We start from the raw sequence: 22,312 nt of genomic DNA, 5'->3' as shown, positions 1-22,312 counted from the left end.
AGGGTACAAACACCAAATGTGGAAAGTCCATGGCAATCAAAGGCAGGCAGAAGGTGAAGGAGTGGGTGGCAGGGAGGCCAGTGCTTCTAGTCAAGGAGCAGAGGCTTGATGACCAAACCAGGGCCCTCACTGTCCCGGTGGGCACAGGTCATCCTGGCTTCTCCCCAGCTTGCTGGAGGAGTTTTTCAGGGCAAACATTTGGGATGAGTTTATCCATGATGCACGCCACATACCTCTCCAAATCCATCAGCATCTTTCTCTTACTAAACGTTTGCTTACAGTGAAACTAGGTGATTCCTCTTCCCCTGTGCACACCGTCTGTAACACCTCTGCACCCCATTTTCTCCACTCACGTTAGTCCTACCCACCACCCAAGGCCAGCTCAAGGCTCCCTTCTGCATCCTGGCGATCTACCCTCCTCTAAATCCTGTGGCAGCAGAGGTAGGATCACTAATTTGACAGTTCACAAGGTGCCTTATGGCTTATCTGTCTCTTTATGTGCATTTTTAAAGTCTTCTCAACTATGCTGAAGGGGCAAAATTTACACCTCAACTCTCCTAGTAGCCGGCGCAGCGCCACGGTTGGCATTGGGGTGGCCAAAAACGTCTTACGGAAAAACCCAAACGAACTTTTTGGCCAACCCAATACTCAGAACTCAATGTAAGCTCATATTAATATGTATTAGCACCTACTTTAAAATAAGAATAGTAGGAATTATAAATATGGAAAAATTACTACAGATCAGGCACCTACAGTGCCTGATTTAATTCTCAAAGCAATCTTATGAGGTAGTGACATTATTTTAATTTTATAGATTATAAACCTCAGAGGGCTTCCCTGGTGGCGCAGTGGTTGAGAGTCCGCCTGCCGATGCAGGGGACACGGGTTCGTGCCCCGGTCTGGGAAGATCCCACATGCCGCAGAGCGGCTAGGCCCGTGAGCCATGGCTGCTGAGCCTGCGCGTCCGGAGCCTGTGCTCTGCAAGGGGAGAGGCCACAACAGTGAGAGGCCCGCCTACCGCAAAAAAAAAAAAAAAAAAAAAAAAAAAAACTCAGAGAAATAATAATTTCCTGCCTGGAGAAATAATAATTTGTGCAAGCTCATGTGAGCGGAGGACTGGACTGTGCCTAGGTCTAACTCAAAATTCATGTTCACAGTCAAGCCACGTGGCCTTCTGAAGACACAGGCTGATTAAGAGGTAGAATTTGGCAGCTACTCTGCTAATGCTGCTGTTACAATATCTATATGTCCAGTTCGAATACAACTGATTTAGTGTCTGTCTTTCACACCACACTGAGGTTAGGCAGGGAATCTTGTATTTTCATCCAAGCATGTGACACACACCACTTACTGAATACACTCAGCTGCTGCGTGATCCTGAGCAAGCAATTTAACCTCTCTGTTGGTTTAGTTTCCTCATTTATAAAGTAGCAATGAAAACAGTTCCTACGTCATAGGGATGAGATGACGCCTATAAAGGGCATAGCATAGTATCTAATGCATATAAAGTGATATTAGTGATACTAATATAGCTAGTATTATTATCACCATTATCATAATCATTTTTGTTACTATATCTCCCTCTAAAACCACCAGTGGAAATAAATGTCAGTCACTTATTCACACACCACGTACATGTTCCCAAGTCCCAAGTACTAACTGATGGTTACTTCTGCCTGTTGCATTTCTGTGTACCTCGAATGCCATTTTTCCATAGGCCAGGGACATTTTTAAAAGACTAAGCTACTGGGAAGGACATCTGTAAGTAGTGTTTCTAGGACAGAGGTTTTTTTTTTTTTGGGGGGCTGTGCCATGTGACATTTGGGATCTTAGTTCCCCAACCAGGGATCGAACCTGTGCCCCCTGCAGTGGAAGCGCAGAGTCTTAACCACTGGACAGCCAGGGAAGTCCCTAGGACAGAGCTTCTTAACCATTCTGAACAAGACAGGAACTGTATCAGAATCTCCCTGAGACTTTTTCTAACTGTACCCATGACACCTCCAACTCCACAATCCAAATCTTATCATTACCTCCTGCCCTGAAAGGGAGGTATACTTCTGGAGTTGAGGACCACCACAAAGAGAGCTGCTGTTGATGAGGGTATGTTATGCCCGTGAGCTAGCAGGTGGAAGCTAAAGAGAAAAAAAAAAGAGTTGACAACCACCGTTGCCTAGGGCAACCGATCACATTTTGCCGGATGTGGGTTTAGGGCATCCTGCTCTACCTTTTACTTCCACTCTTTTTCAGCCCCTGTTACTTTTAGGAAGAATCCAAAAAATAAGGGCAGTGGGGGGCGCAGCAGAGGGGAAGAGAAAGAATAAAAAGAAAAGTAAGCAATGGCAATTTGTTTTTGTTGCTAGAGGGCTCATAAAGCATTCTGGGTGTAGGTTTAATTATGCATTAGAATCTGGTTCCAGGGACAGACCCCACAGTAAGAGAAAATGCTTTTCCTGTCTTTTTTCCTTTAGCTTACTTCATAATGCGCCTAATATCCTCCATGCAGCTGAAGGGTTAACACGGAGTTAGGATACAGTGTTTATTCAATTACCTAGAGCTGCACTGTCCAATTCAGTAGCCACTAGCCACAGGTGGCCATTGAGCCCTTGAATTGTGGCTAGTCCGAAATGAGATGTACCGTAAGTGTAAAATATGCTGGATTTGGAAAACTTAGTATGAAAAAAGAAAGAGTAAAAGAGTTCATCCACCATTTTAATATGACTTTAACGCAATTTAGTATGATTAATATTAATTCATTAAATAGTCATTTTGGATAAATATATTAAATAAAATAGATTACTAAAATTAACATCCCTTGTTTCTCTTTTACTGTTTCTAGTGTGGTTTCTTGAAAATGGAAAGTTACCTATGTGGGGACTTCCCTGGTGGTCCAATGGATAAGATTCCATGCTTCCACTGCAGGGGGTGTGGATTTGATCCTTGGTTGGAGAACTAAGATTCCGCATGCCGTGCAGCGCGGCCAAAAAATAAATAAAATAAAATAAAAATAAAGTTATCAGTGTGGCTTGCATTATGTTTGTACTGGACAGGGTAGGTCTAGAGTAGAACAGTTCCGTTATTACAAGTGCCTAAATGTTTGACTCAAAGATGGTAGGTATGACTGTACCATATGAATGTAATCTGAATATTACTCACTAAGAGTTAAATCAGAATCTCCCCATTTCCTTTCCCACTGTACTGTATGCTCCAGCCCTGCTGAACAATTTCATACATGTGGTGCCTGGAGGAAACTCCACTGGGCCTCCTGGAAATAACTTTAGCCTTGAAAGTGCCTCTTGGTCACCCCCCTACGTTGTCTTCTCTAGAATCACTCCCGTCACCATCTTATGCACATCACACCCTGGAACGTGTTTATTTGCAGGCCTGTGTCTCCCACTGGACCAGAAGCTTCTTGAGGTTTAGCACCATATCTTATTCTGTTTTACACCTTCTACTCTGGCACGTGGTTGGCCCTCAACAGGTATGTGATGAAACTGAAAAACAGTTCCAATGACAGCACGTTGAGCAGAGTTTCATTCAACTCGAGTGTTGGTGTAAGCACAGAAGCCCCCTCTGTGAGTCTCGAGGATGGTCCTCTGCTCTGAGGGTCAGTGCAGTGAGCTCCCTGGGCGTTTCAGCTTTTCTATTCTACACTGGTCTTAAGAGATCTGCTCACAGTATCACGCTGTATTTACCCACGTTCCTGGCCCAAGCCACTTCATCTCTGTTTGCCACGTACAATGGGGGAAATTTAATGCACCGCGTTAGTCAACAAACGGTCTTGAATTGCTAAGAAATAGTCTTGATTTGCTAAGTTATATCATTTATGGAATTTAACTAGAAGGAAGTCATTCCCCTAAAAAAATGAAACAAATAAACAAATGCTACATCCCAAACCTCATCAGTTCATTGACCCAGCTGTGAGTTTTATGTTAACAGCAGAGATGAAAAAGTTCATTAATACTATAAATACAGCAGCCTTAGACAAATTCATTTAATCAGTCACTGAATTGAGATCATTCTGTAAATCACCTGAAAAAGATTTTGTGGTATTTTTTCTGCCACATAACTAATTTGTTCGTTCTTTTCTTTTTGAGATGAAATCCTAATAATGCACTTAATTGAAAACTGGACTTTTGCCTGTGGGAAAAAAACAGTCTATTTCATGGACTATGATGTAGACAATGATATAAGTAGCATTCTACTAAGTGCTACTATTTCATAATGACACTGCCCTGATACCTATTATCACCAAAACAAATAAAATGTCAGTTACCTCCATCTCAGTAGCTACTTCCTAAAATTCACTTTCAGCTTTCCGAATGTCACAACAGCATCATCTACCATTCTTCAAGAGCTACTAGTGACCCTTTAGACCTGCTCTAACACTCGCGTCTATTTGAATCCAGCTGTGCAACGAGGAAGCTTCCTTCTCTTCCGAATCTGGTCTTAGATTTTGAAAATATAAATATCTTAGCCTCAGGGCACGAAAAGCTCCTTTCTGGAAAAGGCCATTGTCTTCCCTCCCTCAGAATCCTGCTGTTAGACTCACAATCATAGAAACCTTGTATTGCATAACGCCCATGTAACTGGTTATGAATTTGTGTATAAATATGGGGCTTTTTAGTATTCATCTCTCCCTCTCCCATTTATTAGAAGGAATTTTCACTGTCTTGGGTCTCATGGGCATGAAATATTACTGATTAGCTGACTATACTCTTATTTTATTTATTTGATAAAGATTGCTGCTCAAAAAAAAAAAAAAAAAAAAGATTGCTGCTCAGGGCTTCCCTGGTGGCGCAGTGGTTAAAAATCCGCCTGCCTATGCAGGGGACATGGGTTCAAGCCCTGGTCCGGGAAGATCCCACATGCTGTGGAGCAACTAAGCCCGTGCACCACAACTATGGAGCCTGTGCTCTAGAGCCCGCAAGCCACAGCTAGTGAGCCCGTGTGCCACAACGACTAAAGCCTGTGCGTCTAGAGCCCATGCTCCGGAACAAGAGAAGCCACTGCAATGAGAAGCCCACGCACCACAATGAAGAGTAGCCCCTGCTCGCCACAACTAGAGAAAGCCTGTGCACAGCAACGAAGACCCAACGCAGCCAAGAATAAAATTAAAAAAAATAAAAAAAAAGATTGCTGGCCAATCCTTTCAGCAAGTTTGTTTGTTTGTTTTAGCTCTTGGCCACCCCCATGGCATGTGGGATCTTAGTTCCCAACCAGGGATCCCCCTGACCAGGGATCAAACCCGTACCCCCTGCACTGGAAGGCAGAGTCTTAACCACTGGACTGCCGGGGAAGTCCCACTTTCAGCAAGTTTTGAAAGAAGAGTTAAAGCACTGGGATCCCAAAGATCTGGTTTTATGTCCCATTTCTTAAACTGTAATCTCAGGTAAAATTCTTAAAACTCTCTAAATTGTCATTTCTAATTTGTACAATGAGAATTAAAAACTGTATCTTCCCAAGTAGTTACTTAGGCTGAATGACTGTAGTCTTTTATATAATAAACACATAGTTATTACCAGTTGACACTTCATCTCCATGTCCAAAACTCAACTTCTGATGGTCTCCCCTCTAACCTCTCCATGTTGGTTGATGATATTCCATCCTTCCTGTTGTTTGGGTCAAAAACGTTGGAGTCATCTTTGGTTCCTCTTTCTCTCACAACCCATATCCACTTTGCCAGGAAACCCTATTGGCTCTACCTTTAAAATACATGCCGATTCCCAAAGCTTCCTAATAGGTTCCTTACTCTGTCCAGCTTTTTCTCAAGCAATCAGAGTGAGCCTTTCACCTGTAAGTCAGATCACATGACTCCTCTTCTCAGAATCCTGTAATGGCCCCTCAATTTAACTCAGTGTAAAAGCCAACGTTTTCACGATGGCTTACAAGACCCTACATGATCTGCCACCTCTTCACCCCCACTCTTACCTCTCCAGCTACATCTCCTATTACTCTCTCCCTGCTCACTTACCTCTAGGCCACATGGGCGTCTTGTTCCTCAAACACACCAGGCTTACCCCTGCCTTACAGCCTTGTCACTGGCCGTTCCCTCTGCCCGGAACGCTGTTCCCTCAGATAGTTAACTCCTTCAAACCTTTGCTCAGATCTTACCTTCTCAATGAGGCCAAGCCTGACCACCTTATTTAATACTGCAATTTTACTTCGTTCAACTTTGCCCTTTTTAATAGGACTTTTCACTCACTAATACCTATATTATTTACTTATTTATTATGCTTACTGATGATTGTCTATATCTCCCCATTGGAATATAAACTCCACAAATGCAGAGACCTTTGCCTCTTCTGTTCACCTAGAATAATGCTTGGTAAATATTTTTTTGAATGACTGAATTGTATTTAAAGCAGAAATCTAAGTAATATGGAAATTAGCAGTCCCTAAGTTACATATGCTTTATTACACTTAAAAGTTAGTTATCCCCTGATGAATCTTGGTCACTTCATTAATGACTAAGATACCACTACTTCCACGGTACTTACTCTTAACCACTTGTAATCCACTATGTTTTAATGCTATTTAAATTAAGTTGTCTTTATTTAATAGGACACTCTATTTATGACCATGCTTCAAGTCAGTGGAGATGCTAATTTGTTTCCCAAGTGCCGATATACTCTAATTCCCAGTTTGACATTTCTGCAAATGCATGTACGTGCTTTCTAAATGCTTTTTAAGAAATCAGCACATTCAGAATAATGATTACCTACATCAAGAAAAAAGGGTAATTCTATTGGGAGGAAGTCAGAAGATGTATTGATAATATCTTACTTCTTAAGCTGGGTGATAGGTATCCAGATGTTGGCTTTATTATTATTTGCTGTAATTTACGTATATATCTTACACCTTCTCTTGTATGTATGAAATAATTCATAGTGAAAAAGGAAGAAAAAAAATCTAGTGTTTGCTTGTTCTACTACCACTCTTTATTTTCCCTCCAGTTTGTATGATAGTTATCTATGGATGTAAATCTTCCAGCCAGTTTGTGAGGTAAATCACAACTGCTGTGTGATTTAGCATTTATCCCCTCTCGCAGCCCACAGTCATCTCACTGATGAGTCTGTGATATGAGATCAAATCAGAAGGATCCCCAGCAGAAACAGAAAAAAAGCTACTCACTACTTCACTGATTTAATCAATGCAGCCAGCTATCAAGAGGGACTGGAATATCACAAAGATAAAAATGAAATCACGATTGCTGCTAAAGCAGATTATTTTTTCAAAAGACATATATAAAGATAATAACTTCACAAGTGATTATAGCTTGTCTTCCCACTATTAACAAGGCACATGCTTTGCTTGCCTACCTTCATTTCATCTCCCCTGACCCCAGAGTGTGTAGGAATCTGATGGGTGCTCCCACAGCACATGATCTTGGTCACGTGTGGAACTGTAGCTGCCCATTTATATCTCCCCTATTAAACCAGAACTTCACTGAGAAAAGGCCTCATCGTTTTTTCACCGTTTAAGTCCTTGTCCTTGGTACAGCACTTCAAGTGCTGGTGTCATACTGGCTCAGTTCAAAGGTCAGGTCTGCTTCTCACTCCCTAGGTAAGCTTCTTAACCTCTCTGTGCTATCATTTTCTCAACCATAAAAGCTGATAATAGTATAAGCCCAGGATGTGAGGCTTAATGAAACAACACGTCTAAATTAGTTACACAGGGTCTGGTACAAAATATAAGCTGAATAAATATAATTATTATTTACTATTACCATTTGGTGATAAAGAGGAAACAATTGACAGAGAAGAAAGACAACAGCTCTTATAATATGATTCTTAGTGATTCAAGTGCATAGATGATGTTCAGGAAATGTCTGGAAATGGAGTCATGAATTCAGGCTCTAGAGTATGTGCTGAGAAGGCGTGGTGCCTTGGAGTGGTGCTACATTTCTGCCTGCTCGAGCCTAAGGGTTGGTAGCCTAAGGGTGTGGCCCGTGGCCTAACGGTTGGGCCAGCTGGGTCTCAGGGACTTATGACATACTGATGGTACAATCCAGAAGTGGAACTCATATAGCTGCACGTTTAGTAAATGTTATTTGAGTCCCAACTATGGTGCCAGGAATTTGGCTGGGTGATGGCGATGTGGTGCAATTGTAAATATCTTGGTCTGATAGACTATGAAACACAAACTTAATTTATTATAAGATTCTACACTCACGAAAAGGTATTGGGTATAAAAATAACTAAAGTAAAATTGAAGAGGATTTGAAGTAAGTGAAAATAGTCATGCTTTTTGAAAGTGGGATGGTTTGAAGAAATTCAAAGTGGCATATCAAATGCAGACACTTATGGTAATGCATTCTATAGGTAGTTCATTCTAACAGTAATATGAAAATATCTAGAACTTCTAATTTGTTATTGAAAAAAGGCAAAAAATAGTGGGTGATTGGTATACATTCTCAGGACATGAAAATACATAAGATTTAATGGACACTACATAACCCAGTAAGTATTGCGTTTAAGATTTAAAGTAACTAAGTCATAAAGTAATCCATATTACAAAGTTATATTTCTTGAGAAGTAACACGTGAAGAATTTTGAAATCTAATATGGACCTCCCCAAGCTTGGGCATATCAACTCCCTACTGAAGTTTTTCAAAAGAATGGAAATTTGCCATCTTACATATAGGTCAAAAATTGACTGTTTTTAGAGGAACTTTAAAAAAAAAAAAGGCCTCGAAATATTTCAGAATCTAACAACATCTGTTATCATTATTTTCTCCATTCTTTCTTGTTAGTGATCAGCAATTCTAACTTTGTCAGCATTCCAGATAGGACAAATTCAAAGAATTATGGCAATTCCTCAACTGCTATTTTAATGACAGACATTTGGTAGGCCAATAATCTTTATGGATAAGTTATCTCAGGTCCAGAGAGATCAAAGCAACTTAATCAACGTCACCCTTTTCTAGTTAAAGGCAGATATGGAACAGAACCCAAGTCTTCCAAATACCCAGAAAAGACACAGATATTAGTAATAATGTGAAAATTACTAAGTACTAATAGTCTGAAGATGATATTAAATTTCTTAGACCTTTCACAACACATTGAGCAGACAGGAAATACCACCCGGAAGACATTACAGAAGTTTCGTAGTAGATCCTCTGTTAATTTTGCTAGCCAGCATTACTGTAAGACTGCCCATGTGCCGTCCCAGTATTTCAGTGAGGCCAGAGGGAAAATTGCCACTGGAGGTTTATTCAAAGGGACAAAGGCTCCCAAACATCCATTCAGAGGCCCGAGACTTTAAAATTAGTAGTAGCTAGTACCCTGGCCTTTATTTAAATCACATTATACCTGAGGAGTAATAAACTCATGAGCTTTTTCTTTATGTTACTTCCTCCGATACTCCATTTCTTTCTATAATGATCACATTAAAAGCTATTTTTGAACCGCTTTGCCGTGGCACTAGGAAAAGACACGTTTAGCGTTCCACAATGGTCTGAACGATAAGAAATACCTTCCCAGAAGGAAAATAAGAGGTGCACTGGGCAAGGTCTTCAGGGGGACCCCTGCCCCGAGGTCCTCCTGGATATAATGATCTCCTGCTTCGTGCTCTAAAAGGATGCTCTCGATACTCATTTCAAGCCAAATTACAAAACTTGTGCCTGGTGTCCACATCTTTCCTCTACCTTATTTTAAAACGAAAAGGACAATAATTCGGAGGAAAAGTTATTTTTAAAAAGAAGAAACAGCCGTCTGAAAGTTTTCAAAGAGGAAACACTCTAAGACACGTCAGACTGTGATCGTCACTCAAATTCTCACACGACTTGCACTCAATGCACAGCGCCCTGAAATACCCCCTGAAATGCCCCCCGTGAAATACCCCCGGGATTCCTTCAGCGTCGGTCAGCCCGCGGCTCCCGGACCCGCTGGACAGGCGAGGGTGGGTGTACCGGTTCCCCGTCTGACCTTGGAGCAATTTTCTGGGCAGGAAATCAGTCAAATCTGACAAATCCGAACGCGGGAAAGACGAGCCCCAGCCCCAACCCCGCGCGGAGCTGGGTCAAGCGCAGGGGTCGACGGAGGGGACTCCAGGGGACCCGCTGCCCTGAAGGGCCCAGCGGGGGGCCGCGCGTTCACCCGGCCGGCGCCGCGAGCTGGGTCGGGCCTCGGACCCGACAGGCCAGACTCCTGGTCGGGTGACCGCCCGGCGGGTCCCGGTGCAGCTCCCAGGGCCCCTGGGCGGGCCGGCGGACGCCGCTTACCTCGACGGCTGCGCGGGGCGTCGCGCGCGCGGGGCTGGGCCGGGAGGGCGACGCGGCGCACTGGGCTGCGCTTCGGTTCAGGTCGGCAGCCTCGGGAGGAAGTGGTGTCAGCCCGGCCCTTCCCACGCAGCGCGCAGACGTGGAGCGCTCGGCGCGCGGCTCCGCATCGAGGTGCGAGGAGGGCGCCTGGCTGGAGACACACCCACGGATGTGGATGAAGACGCCTAAAGCTCGAGGGCTGCTTTTTTCGACTCCACGGGTTTGTGCCTCCTTTCGTCTTACCCCTCCCCCCTGCCCTCCCCCAGAAGAAAACAACTTGGTTTTAATTCTGGGGAAAGTTGCGCCTTCCTCTCAGCCCTCCCCTACCTGCGCCGCGGGCCCTCCCCTCTCGGGAGCGACCCCCTTGGTTGTCGCCTCGATATATCATTGGCTAAGGGATTGGGGGCCGGATGGCGGTTCCACAAAAGCTCAAGAAGCCGATTTCTTTTGCAACGGTCTTCTGAAGTGTTGACTTCAGCCCTCTCTGGGCTTCCTCTTTCGGGCCAGTTGTGCAAGGCCCGGCTTCCCGGCCGCGCGCAGCCCGCCCGTAGCGCACGCGGGAGCCGGAGAGGAGCGGTCCCCTCCCGCCTGGCCGCAGGGGAGGCGCGGGACCGGGGTTAGGCGGTCTCCGCTGGAGCGGGGGCGGGGAAGGGCGCGCTTCGCAGCGGCGGTTTCTCAGCTCTCCGGTTGGCAACCGCCCCCCAAAGCTTAGGGGCACTCAGTTGGCCGGCGAGGCTGTGGCTTCTCCCATAACGCTGGTGGATATCCAAAATGGTCTGAACCCTGTAGACAGGGATTGGGCAACAGCGACTTAATCTACATCTGCAGTGACCCTTTGACCCAGCGATCCCACTTCTAAGAATATATTACAGAGATACATTGATGCAAATGAAGTAATGCGTACGCACCAGGCCACTCTTGGCCACACAATTTGTCATCGCAAAGGACTAAGTGGAAATAACGCCGTGACTTTTGGAAGTGGCGTGTCCAGAGAGAAAGTGGGTGAGATCTGAAAACATAGCAGTTAAAGTCAGTTAGATTTGGAAATGTGATTGAATTCACCTGACCTTCCCCTCTACAGCTGGGTTGTCAAGGACATATATGTGGGGAAGCGGGTGGAGACCTAATGGTATAAATTAGACCCATAAATTAATTGGGTAATTTCAGATAGTTCAGCCATTAACTACTTAATGAGAAGCTATTTAGCACCTACCCTTCTAAGAACAACCAAAACAGTCGTGAAGAAAGCAATTCCCTTCAGACAATATACAAACTAATTTATCGCATCAAGTAATGTAAGCATTTTGACAGAAATTAAAAGGGGAGGGATACAGAGTGATGGGAGTGGGGATGGACTTACTCTATTAATTAGGGTCATCAAGGAAGCTAAGTGACACTTGAGCCAGACCTAAATGCATGAGCGATTAATCCACGTGGATTTTTGGATGAGAACATTGCAGGCAAAAGGAAGTGCACATTTGAAGGCCCTGAGTTAGGAGGGCACTTGAAATGTGGGAAAAACAGCCAGGAAGGGACTGTCCTGGTCTGGGAGGGACCTTGCTCTGAATGAGGGGAAACCATTGAGAGGTTTTGAACAGTCATAGTACTGTGTAAAAAGTCAAGTCAAGCAGCGCAGTGACTTTCATGGGAAAGGAAAAAAGGTCAGGGAACACCTCTTTGCAAAATAAGGAAAAGGGCAGCCATTCAGAGACTTGGAAAAGCATCCCTAGAGAAAGAAGAGCAAGAAAAGGTCTTGAGATAGAAACGTAGGTTAGAAAGTTCAGTGTAACTGGAATATGGTGGAAGAGTAGGGCAGTGGTAGAGGATGGGGACCAAGAGGTAGGCAGGCGCCAGACCAAGCAGGGCCTGGGGCTCAGCCTTGAGGACGTTGGGTTTTATTCTAATTGCAACGGGGAGCTATGGGAAGGTGTTTAGCAAGTGATTTGATTTCTTCTGTATGCCATCCTACTGGCTTGTGATTGGAAAATCAGTCGGACGGGGCAAGAGGAAAAGCAGTAAGAGAGCACTCAGGAGGCTGTGGTCACAGTCCAGACGAAAGGTGATGGTAGCGTTGGTGAGGATTCTACTGTGGGGATGGGGAGAAGAGTTTGGATCCAAGACACATTATGAAACCAGAACCAAAACATTTGCTGATGGGCTGGGGTGGGAGTGGGAGAGTGGCAGAAGGGATTAGAAATCGAATGCAAACCAGTGGGACTGGTGTCCTGGGAGCTCTGGTGTGAGGCATGGCTAGATGGAGAAAGGTCAGTAGGGACAAACTGTGTAGGACCACGTGGACCACGTCCAGGATTGTTTTCTCATCCTAAAAGCAATGAGATTGTGTAAAATAATATCTCAAGCCTCTATTTTCTTTGTAAAGTAAGAAAAGAAGTAGGGTCATCAGCTGGGGGTGAGATAGGAGGTTAGCAGGTCACAGATTTAGGGAGCTGGAGAAAGTTGTTTTTTTGTTAATGTTTATTTACTTATTTGGCTGCGCTGGGTCTTAATGGCATACAGGATCTTTAGTTGTGGCGTGTGGACTCTTAGTTGCGGCATGTGAGATCTAATTCCCTGACCAGGGATGGAACCCGGGCCCCCTGCATTGGGAATGCGGAGTCTTAACCGCTGGACCACCAGGGAAGTCCCAAGAAAGTTTAACGAGGTCATTGCAGAGAATCCGAGAGTGTGTTGCTCAGAAAAATATAATGGGATTTCCAGGCAGCCTGAGAGCCTGAAATTGGTGATGGTGGTGGAAGCAATCTGCTTAGTCGTGTGGCTCTCCTGCAGGGCTAGGTTACCTAGGTTTGGAGAAGGTTTAGCTGTAATGGGAGTGGCCAGAAACAAGCCAGCTGGAAGGATGGGTCATTGTGGTCAGAAGGCAGGCAGATTGAATTTTGCTTCTGGAGGCAGTGAGATTAGTTGACAATGTCCAGGGTGTGACCAAGGGCCTGGGTGTCTGAGTTGATCAAGGAAATGAGGCCAAAGGGTAGCTAACTGTTAAGTCACCCAGGATTAGGGTGGCCACATAAAATTGTTGAGGCTGGGACACTTTTGAGGGTACCAAAGTGCTAACTGGATGAGAAATCAGGAAACAGGTGTAATGCATGACTCTTCCAGGCAAACAGAATGATAAGATTTAAGGCCATCTTAAAGGAAGATTGGGAGTCAGGTGTCAGGGTTTTGGGAAGATTACAGTTCTGAAGAAGTAAACAGAATAGTTTACTTAAATGGCGTGAGCCTCGAGAAAAATGTGTTTGCTCTTTGTTTTGTTTTGAAAAAAAGCTGAGCCACTAAAATGTCTGCAGGTAGCAATGGGGAGCACAGAGAACAGCAAACCCACCTTCTGAACTTAAGGTGCATGGAGTGTGAGAGAATAAACTACTTTCCCTTAAGAAAGTTGTAGTGGAAAGTCTGCAAGGGCAAAGTTAAAGCTCCAGGTAGAGGAACGCTCCAGAAAGAGCTTCAAGACACAGGAGTGGCAGTGAACGAGTTTGGGAGATGGCTGATTGAATCACAGGCAAGGAAGAACCGAATATCCTGGAATGATGATGTGGGAGAATATTCTCCAGGTGGCACCCTCTTTGGGTAGGGACTCCCTGGAATATCTCTGCAGAGGGTGGCTAGTGGCTAGAGAATGCAGGGGAACTCAGTTTACTTAATTGAATTGGATTTTTTACTGTGTTTCTTACAGCCTCACTCTTTTGGCATGTCTACCAAGTCCAACATGTATCTTTGCCCATTTCCTCCAGCCTAAAGAGCGCTTTCATCTTTTTGTGGGGACCTGGGTTGACTTGAAGTAAGAATCCTGCTACTTTTTTTTTTGGAGTGGAGAGGGATTTTTTTTTCCTTTTGGTTGAGCATTTTGTAAAGTTTTGCCCATTTATTTTATTTGGCTTGCTCTTAATAGTAAGGAATGTTTGTTTCTGATATAGATATCTAACTTCTATGCTGTCCGCAGCAGACTGTATTTTCCAAAGATGGCCAGGACCATCTCTCCCTTCCCCATCAAGAGCTGGAATCCATTTCTTTCCATCCCCCTTGAATCCAAGCAGGCTCTGTGACTGCTTTGACCAAAAGAAGGCAGCAGAAATGGTGGTGGACTTTGCACTTAACTGGCTCTTTCCACCCTGAGGTGAGAGAGGCCACATGGAGCAACACTGAAGCATCAGATGTGAGGTGAAGGTGCTGTCTTGGGCACCCAGCCCGTCCGGCCTTCAGAGGACTCTCACCTCAGCTCTTATCTAAATGCAGCTGCATGAGAGACCAGGGGGAAGAACCACCCAGCTGAGTCCAATCAACCCACAGATCCCTGAGAGATTATGATAAATAGCTGTGTGAACCTCTAAGTTTTGGCTTGTTCACAGCTGGAGATACTCAAGATACCATCTTGGGTACCTCTGCTTCTCATTTTTCTGTCCTGGTAAAGCTCCTGTGCTTTACTTTATAAAATATAAATTGGGGGCTTCCCTGGTGGCGCAGTGGTTGGGAGTCTGCCTGCCGATGCAGGGGACATGGGTTCGTGCCCCGGTCTGGGAGGATCCCGCATGTCGCAGAGCGGCTGGGCCCGTGAGCCATGGCCGCTGAGCCTGCGCGTCCAGAGCCTGTGCTCCGCAACGGGAGAGGCCACGACAGTGAGAGGCCCGCGTACCGCAAAAAAAAACCCAGAAAAAACCTGACCAAATAGTACATCTTAAATATGTATCGTTTATTATTGAATATATGTCACTTGTACACCAACAGAGCTGTAAAAAAAATCTTTGTACCTTGGACTGTATTTCAGTTCATGATTTCAAAAAGAAATTTAAAAAAATTTAAAAAACAAACAAAACAAACCCAAACATAATTTTAACAATCTACATACTAACTTTTAATTAAAATCTTACTCATCAACGATAGAGGATAATTTTTATTCTGTAATATTAATATTTTTAACATATCAATAAATAGGGAAGAATCACTGCTTTAGAGTTTACATAACTGAACATTTTGTTGTTGGAAGTCTGTCTTGATCTGAAATATAATAAGAGAAAGAGAGAAAATTCAAAATTGTTTGGGAAGAAATATGAAATTAAATGCTACAGATTTTCCAGAAGCTCTGTTTGACGCTATCAGCTACAACAAGCTATTGGAGGTTGCAGAGTCTGGCACCTTAAATGGTCCTACAGCAAAGAGGGTTTTGTCCCACAGCTGAAAAAAGCACAGGATGTAAGAAACTCTAGTCTTGCAGTACGCGGGCCTCTCACTGTTGTGGCCTCTCCCGTTGCGGAGCACAGGCTCCGGACGCGCAGGCTCAGCGGCCATGGCTTACAGGCCTAGCCACTCCGCGGCATGTGGGATCTTCCCGGACCGGGGCACAAACCCGTGTCCCCTGCATCAGCAGACGGACTCTCAACCACTGCACCACCAGGGAAGCCCCTAGTCTTACATATTTTTAAAGTTTAGAACACAAACTTTATTAAAGATCTTTTGTATCCAGATTTTTTTTTATCTGCTTTTTTGCTGGTAATAAAGGCCAACACACTCCTCAGACTATTTGATGAAACTCCATTGAGAGGAAGGGAAGAATTTTAACTGCTTGCAATTTATTTATTTATTAATACATTTATTTATTAATAAATTTATTTATTTTATTTTTGGCTGCTTTGGTTCTTCATTGCTCCCTGCAGGCTTACTCTAGTGGTGGCAAGCGGGCGCTACTCTTCGTTGCGGTGCACAGGCTTCTCAATGCTGTGGCTTCTCTTGTTGCGGAGCACGGGCTCTAGGTGCATGGGCTTCAGTAGTTGTGGCGCACAGGCTCAGTAGTTGTGTAGCAGGGGCTTAGTTGCTCCGCGGCATGTGGGATGTTCCCAGATCAGGGATCAAACCCGTGTCCCCCGCATTGGCAGGTAGATTCTTAACCACTGCGCCACCAGGGAAGTCCCAGAACCATTTAAATCACGCTTTGCATTACATAAGTAATATTATTTATCTTTCTTAGAGATGAAAGACAATTATTTGGACAGAATTTCTTCACTTTAAAATTAATCTCCACTTCAATGAGAGGCTTGTAAAAGAAGTTTTTAGCAGATATGTATTGGAAATTTCTGATACGATAGTTTGAATGTAATACTAGTAACTGCCATTTGATTATTATTTATTTTCCTTTTGTGAACATTTGCTCTGATGCACTATGACTTTTTTTGTCATTTTCCTTTTCCTTAGTTGAGGTACAATTTCCATACAGAGAAATGCACAGATTTTAAGTGTACAACTTAATGAGAATTTCCCCCTCTGTTGTTAATTTTGATGTTGTTAGTTTGATTAAGTCTAATGAATCAATTTTTTTCCTTCATGCTAAGTGTTTTATGGTGTCCTATCTATGAAATTTTTGCTTACCCCATGATCACAAGTATTTTCTCTTATATTTTCTTCTAGACGTTCTATAGTTTAGCTGTAGTTTTAGTTATGCATATGATTAATCTTTAACTAATTTTTACGAGTGGTGTGAGGTAGGGATGGAGATTGATTCTATTTCCATGCATTTTGTCCAAGCATCATTTGTTGAAACAATTGTCCTGGTTCAGCTGTGCCATAACTTGCGTGATTGGCTTAATTCTCAGGTTCAGTGACACAAAGCCCATTTGACTCTCATACTAAACTACATGACCCCCACCCCCAGTCTAGCCTTTGCTATTATGAAGGTGATGTTTTAATCTCCAAATAACTGTTTATTTGTCTTCTTCCAAGCTCCCAGTGAGGGGGGAATCCATGTTCAAAGCTAACAACTGGCTTGTTGCAGGTTCAGGCTGCGTGAACATTTCTATTTCTTTCTTCCTCCCCAGATACTGAGTTATCTGTAGGGCCTAGGTGATGGTTCGTTGAGGTTTTTTTTTTTTTTTTTTCCATCTTCTTTTTACTGTAAAGTATTGTGGCTCCTGTTATAGGATAAGTTTTTTAAAAGATAAAAGTCATGATTGTCATACAAATAGAAAACCAACACTTCTCAAGGATTTTATTTAATGAGTTAACTAATGAAGGAACCTGTAAGAGTTTCAAAGGAGAATTGAAAGAGGCACATATTTACATGCAATAAAGAAATATGGAAATGAATTTATAAATATCAATAGATAAAAAGACTAATCTATCCCCAAGGCAATTGTCAATTATATTTCACCCAACACCAGTAATTTGCATTTCTGTGGTCAAGAATCATTCGTATTATAACCATATTCTACAATTTATAGACTTGCAAAACAGCTCACAGACAGTGAAAGATGGAAATAATCAGAATGGATGAACTACAGGGCACCCGCTCATCTTTTTTGCCCATTTCAAAGTCCTTCCCAGGTTTTTTTTTTAATTTATTTATTTTATTTATTTATTTTTGGCTGCATTGGGTCCTCGTTGCTGCACGCAGGCTTTCTCTAGTTGTGGCGAGTGGGGATTACTCTTCGTTGTGGTGCACAGGCTTCTCATTGTGGTGGCTTCTCTTATTGTGGAACATGGGCTGTAGGCACGTGGGCTTCAGTAATTGTGGCTCTCGGGCTCTAGAGCTCAGGTTCAGTAGTTGTGGTGCACAGGCTTAGTTGCTCTGTGGCATGTGGGTCTTCCCAGACCAGGGATCGAACCCATGTCCCCTGCCTTGGCAGGCAGATTCTTAACCACTGCGCCACCATGGAAGCCCTCTGCTCATTTTAAAATTGGACTTTTTGTTATTTTGCTATTGAGTTGTATAATTACCTCATATATTTTGGGTATTAATCCCTTAATTATCACATACGTGGTTTGCACATACCTTCTCCCATTCCTTAGGTTGCCTTTTCATTTTATTGATAATTTTTTTTCCTGTGCAGAAGCTTTTTACTTTGATGTATTTCCACTTGTTGAATTTTGCTTTTGTTGCTTGTGCTTTTGGTGTCCAAATCAAAAAAATTTATTGCAAAGACAGATGTCAAGATTTTTCTCCATGTTTTCTTCTAGGAGTTTTATGGTTTCAGTTTTTACACTTAAGAGTTAATTTTTTTGAGTGGTGTGAGATAGAGGTCTAATTTCGTTCTTTTACATGTGAATGTCCACTTTTCCCAACACTGTTTATTGAAGGAATTATCCTTTTCCCATTGAGTACTCTTTACTCCCTTGTCAAATATTAGTTGATTTAAACTCATTAAATACATGAGTTTATTTCTGGGTTCTCTATTCTGTTGCATTGATCTATATGTTTGTTTTTATTCCAGTATCATACTGTTTTAGATACCATAGCTTTATAATATAGTTTGAAATCAGGAAGTGTGATGCCTTCATGTTTGTTCTTTCTCAAAATTGCTTTAGTTATTTGGGATCTTTTGTGGTTCCGTAAGAATTTTAGGATTGTTTTTTTCTGAATCTGGGAAAATGGCATTGGAATTTTTGAAAGGGATTTCATTGAATCCATAGATGTTTTGGATAGTAGGGACATTTTTACAACATTAATTCTTCCAATCCATGAGCATAGAATATCCATATATTTGTGTCTTCTTCAGCTTCTTTCCTCAACATCTTATAGTTTTTGGTGTATAGATCTTTAACTTTTTTGGTTAAAAATTTTCCTGAGTAGTTTTGATACTATTGTAAATGGGAATGTTTTCTTTATTTCTTTTTGAGGTAGTTCATTGTTAGTGTGTAGAAATGCAGCTGATTTTTGTGTGTTGATTTTGTGTCCTGAAACTTTACTGAATTCTTTGTTTATATCTAACCATTCTTGGTGGCATCGTTAGGGTTTTCTATATATATCCTGTCACCAGCAAAGAGAGACAATTTTATCTCTTCCTTTCTGAGTTGGATGCCTTTTATTTCTTTTCTTGCCTAATTTTTCTAGCTAGGAATTCCAGTACTATGTTGAATAGACGTTGTGAGAGTGGGCACCTTTGTCTTGTTCTTAATATTAAAGGAAAAGCTTTCAACCTTTCACTATTGAGTATAATGTTTGTTGCAGGCTTGTTATATATGGACTTTATTATGTTGAGGTTTTTACCTTCTTTACCCAATTTGTTGAGTTTATCATGAAAGGATGTTGAATTTTGTTAAATGCTTTTTCTGCATCTATTGAGATGATCATATGATTTTTGTCTTCATTCTACTAGTGTGGTGTATCACACTGATTGATTTGCATATGTTAAACCATACTTGCATCCCAGGAATAAATCCCAGTTGATCATGGTGTATGATTCTTTTAATGTGCTGTTGGATTCAGTTTGCTAATACTTTGTTGAGGATTTTTACATCTATGTTCATCAGGAATATAAACCTGTAAATTTCTTTTCTTGTAGTGTCCTTATATGGCTTTGGTATGAGGGTAATGCTGGCCTCATAAAATGAGTTTGGGAATGTTGCCTCATTTTCAATGTTTTTGAAGAGTTTGAGTAGAATTAGCATCAGTCTCTCTTTAAATGTTTGGTAGAATTCATCCATGAATCCATCTGGTCCTGGGCTTTCCTTTTTTGGGAGATTTTTGATTACTGATAGATTCTCATTATTTGTTATTGGTCTGTTCAGATTTTCTATGTCTTCATGATTTAGTCTTGATAGATTGTATATTTCTAGGAATTTACCCGTTTCTTCTAAGTCGTCCAATTATTTGGCATATAATTGTTCATTGTAGTCTCTTATGATCCTGTGTATTTATGTAGTATCATTTACATGTCTCCTTTTTCATTTATAATTTTAATTATTTGAGTCCTCTCTCTTTTTTTGGTAAGTCTAGCTAAAATTTGTCAATTTTGTTTGTTTTCAAAAAAAACCAACCAACTCTTAGTTTCATTGATCTTTTTATTATTTTTCTCTTCTTTGTTTAATATATTTCTGCTCCAATGTTTGTTATCTCCTTTCTGCTGATGCTAACTTTGGACTTAGTTTGTCTTGTTTTTCAAGTTACTAGAGGTGTAAAGTTATGTTTTTATTTGAGGTCTTTTTTCTTAAGATAGACATTTATTGCTATAAAATTCCCTTTTAGAACTGTTTTTGCTGCATACCATAAGTTTTGGTATGTTGTGTTTCCATTTTCCTTTTCTCAAGATATACTTTGGTTTCCCTTTTGATTTCTTCTTTTACCCACTGGTTCTTCAGGAGCATGTTGTTTAATTTCCACATATTTGTGAATTTTCTAGTTTTCCTCTTGTTATTGATTTCTAGTTTCATACCATTGTGGTCAAAAAAGATTCTTGGTATAATTACTATCTCTCTGGTAAGGGAAGACTTTCACCGTGGAGGGGCAGACACTGGTGCATGCTGTGACCCCAGGTCTAGTGGTGCAGGTTGCCAAGTGCAGGGGCATGTGGTGGCACCCGGTCTGGGGGAGCGTGATGGCTCACTGACTCGGGCTGTTGGGTTCCACAGCATCATGTGTGGTCCTTGGTGAGCACTGCATGAGGAGCAGGGAAAGGTCTGCAAAGGCTGCAAGAGCTATTGGGGTCCTCAGCAGTGTCTCCAGGTTCAGTGGATAGGGACTAGGGCAAGCAGCGGCAGGGGCTGGCACTGGTGGTGTGCACATGCTTAGCTGTGGTGGCCAGCTGCAGGTGCCTGTCGAATGGAAGCCGGTGAAATCTGCGAGGGGTCTCTGGTGGCTCTGCTGGATGTTGGTTTCTTCGGTAGTGAAGGCTGCTGGGTCTGTGTCTAGAGCAGGTCCCTGAGAAACCATGATCCTTCCTGCTGTATGGCTGCTCTTGGTAGCCTCTGATTTTCTTTATCATTCCTAGTCATTTGTATATATCTCAGCTTTGCTGGTCTCTGGTTGGGGTGAAACTGAAGTGGGACCTTTTTATGGGGCCCGGAAAGACTGGGAAGCTGGTTGCTCTCCCTGCCCTTCCTCTTCCTGTGAGGGGAACTGTTTCTAACAGAGTTCTCTCTTGATGCTTAGCAATGCTGGCTTGGGGGATGGGATGGTGCAGGCAAAATGAGGCTGTCTTCCTTCCCGTTTTGTGTGGTTATTCTCAAGTTTTTTTGTTCCACTGTGTTAAATTTCGTCAGTGAACTCCAGAGCTCTCCCAGTGCTGTTTTTGTTTGTAGATAGCTGTCTGATTATTGATCTTTGTTGGGCTATGGAGACTAGAGTCCCCATACTCTGCCATCTTGGTTGCTTCATTCTCCCTGATAGACATTAAAATATATGTAACATATACACACGTATTAGATACATGAAAACAAAGCTAGCCCCCTCTTTCATACTATATACAGAAAGAGTAAAGAAATTAACATTAGAAAATGTGAGCGCAAGTTCGTGTGCCTGATGCATAGTGAAGCCAAACAAACTGAAACGCTGGAGTTTGGAGCAGAGAAAGGTTTATTGCAGGGTTATGCAAAGAGATTGGTGGCTAATTTCTCTGAATTAGTAAGAAATAGAAAACACATAAAGAAGGAAAGGGCAAAGGTGATTCATTGAAGATAAAATTTAAATGACTAATAAATATATGAAGAGATACTCAAACTGGCTAGAAGTCAGGTTGGTGAAAGTTAAACAAGGAGTTTATATTTTTAAATCATGTAATTGGTAGGGAAAAAAAGAAACAAAGGGGAGGGATCACACTGTGTGCTGTCAGGGTTGCAGGAAAGCAGATATTCTCTTACTTTGCTTCTGGAAGTAGTGAATTGCTGTGCCTTTTCTGAATGTAATCTGACCACATCTACCAAAATTAAAAAATTCATTCTCTTTGGCCAAGGGATTCCAGTTTGGAAATCTGTCTTATGGAGATAGTGGTATGTAAAGCCATATGTTCCTGGATATTTGTTACAGCTTTGTTTATAGTGGCAAGAAAACTGAAAATGATTATGTTGGCAGTTACTAAATGACTAATTTAGGAGGATGTTAAAAAACCAAAGATTCATTCACGAGAAAATTCTGATATGGAGCCATGTCTTGTGACCTTGTTCCTGTAGCAAAAACTGCCAGGGGAGGAAGTGCCTTGACCTTGATTTCAATATTTTACAAGAATGACTTTTTATCTTTGAGACTTCTCTACGTGAAGTTTAGGTATTTGTGTTCATCATTATCTGTTCTGCTTTGCTTAGGTGTGGAGTTTGGAAATTCTTTCTGTTAGAGGG

At 42.2% G+C, this 22,312-nt stretch overlaps 1 protein-coding gene across 1 annotated transcript in view; it reads right to left on the bottom strand.

The window, feature by feature from the left end:
• Window positions 1-10,463, bottom strand: part of APBB1IP (amyloid beta precursor protein binding family B member 1 interacting protein) — a 106,004-nt gene extending 95,541 nt beyond the window's left edge. Inside the window, exon 1 of the mRNA XM_081228712.1 lies at window positions 10,223-10,463. The gene's annotated coding sequence lies outside the window, so the exon portion shown is untranslated. The remainder of the gene's footprint in view (window positions 1-10,222) is intronic.
• Between the last annotated feature and the right edge of the window lie 11,849 nt (window positions 10,464-22,312).

This window comes from Mesoplodon bidens, assembly GCF_964165515.1.
Source record: "Mesoplodon bidens genome assembly, chromosome: 3".
NCBI lineage: Eukaryota > Metazoa > Chordata > Mammalia > Artiodactyla > Ziphiidae > Mesoplodon > Mesoplodon bidens.
The sequence above is the reverse complement of the archived record's forward strand: the minus strand, read 5'-3'. Positions and strand labels throughout refer to the sequence as shown.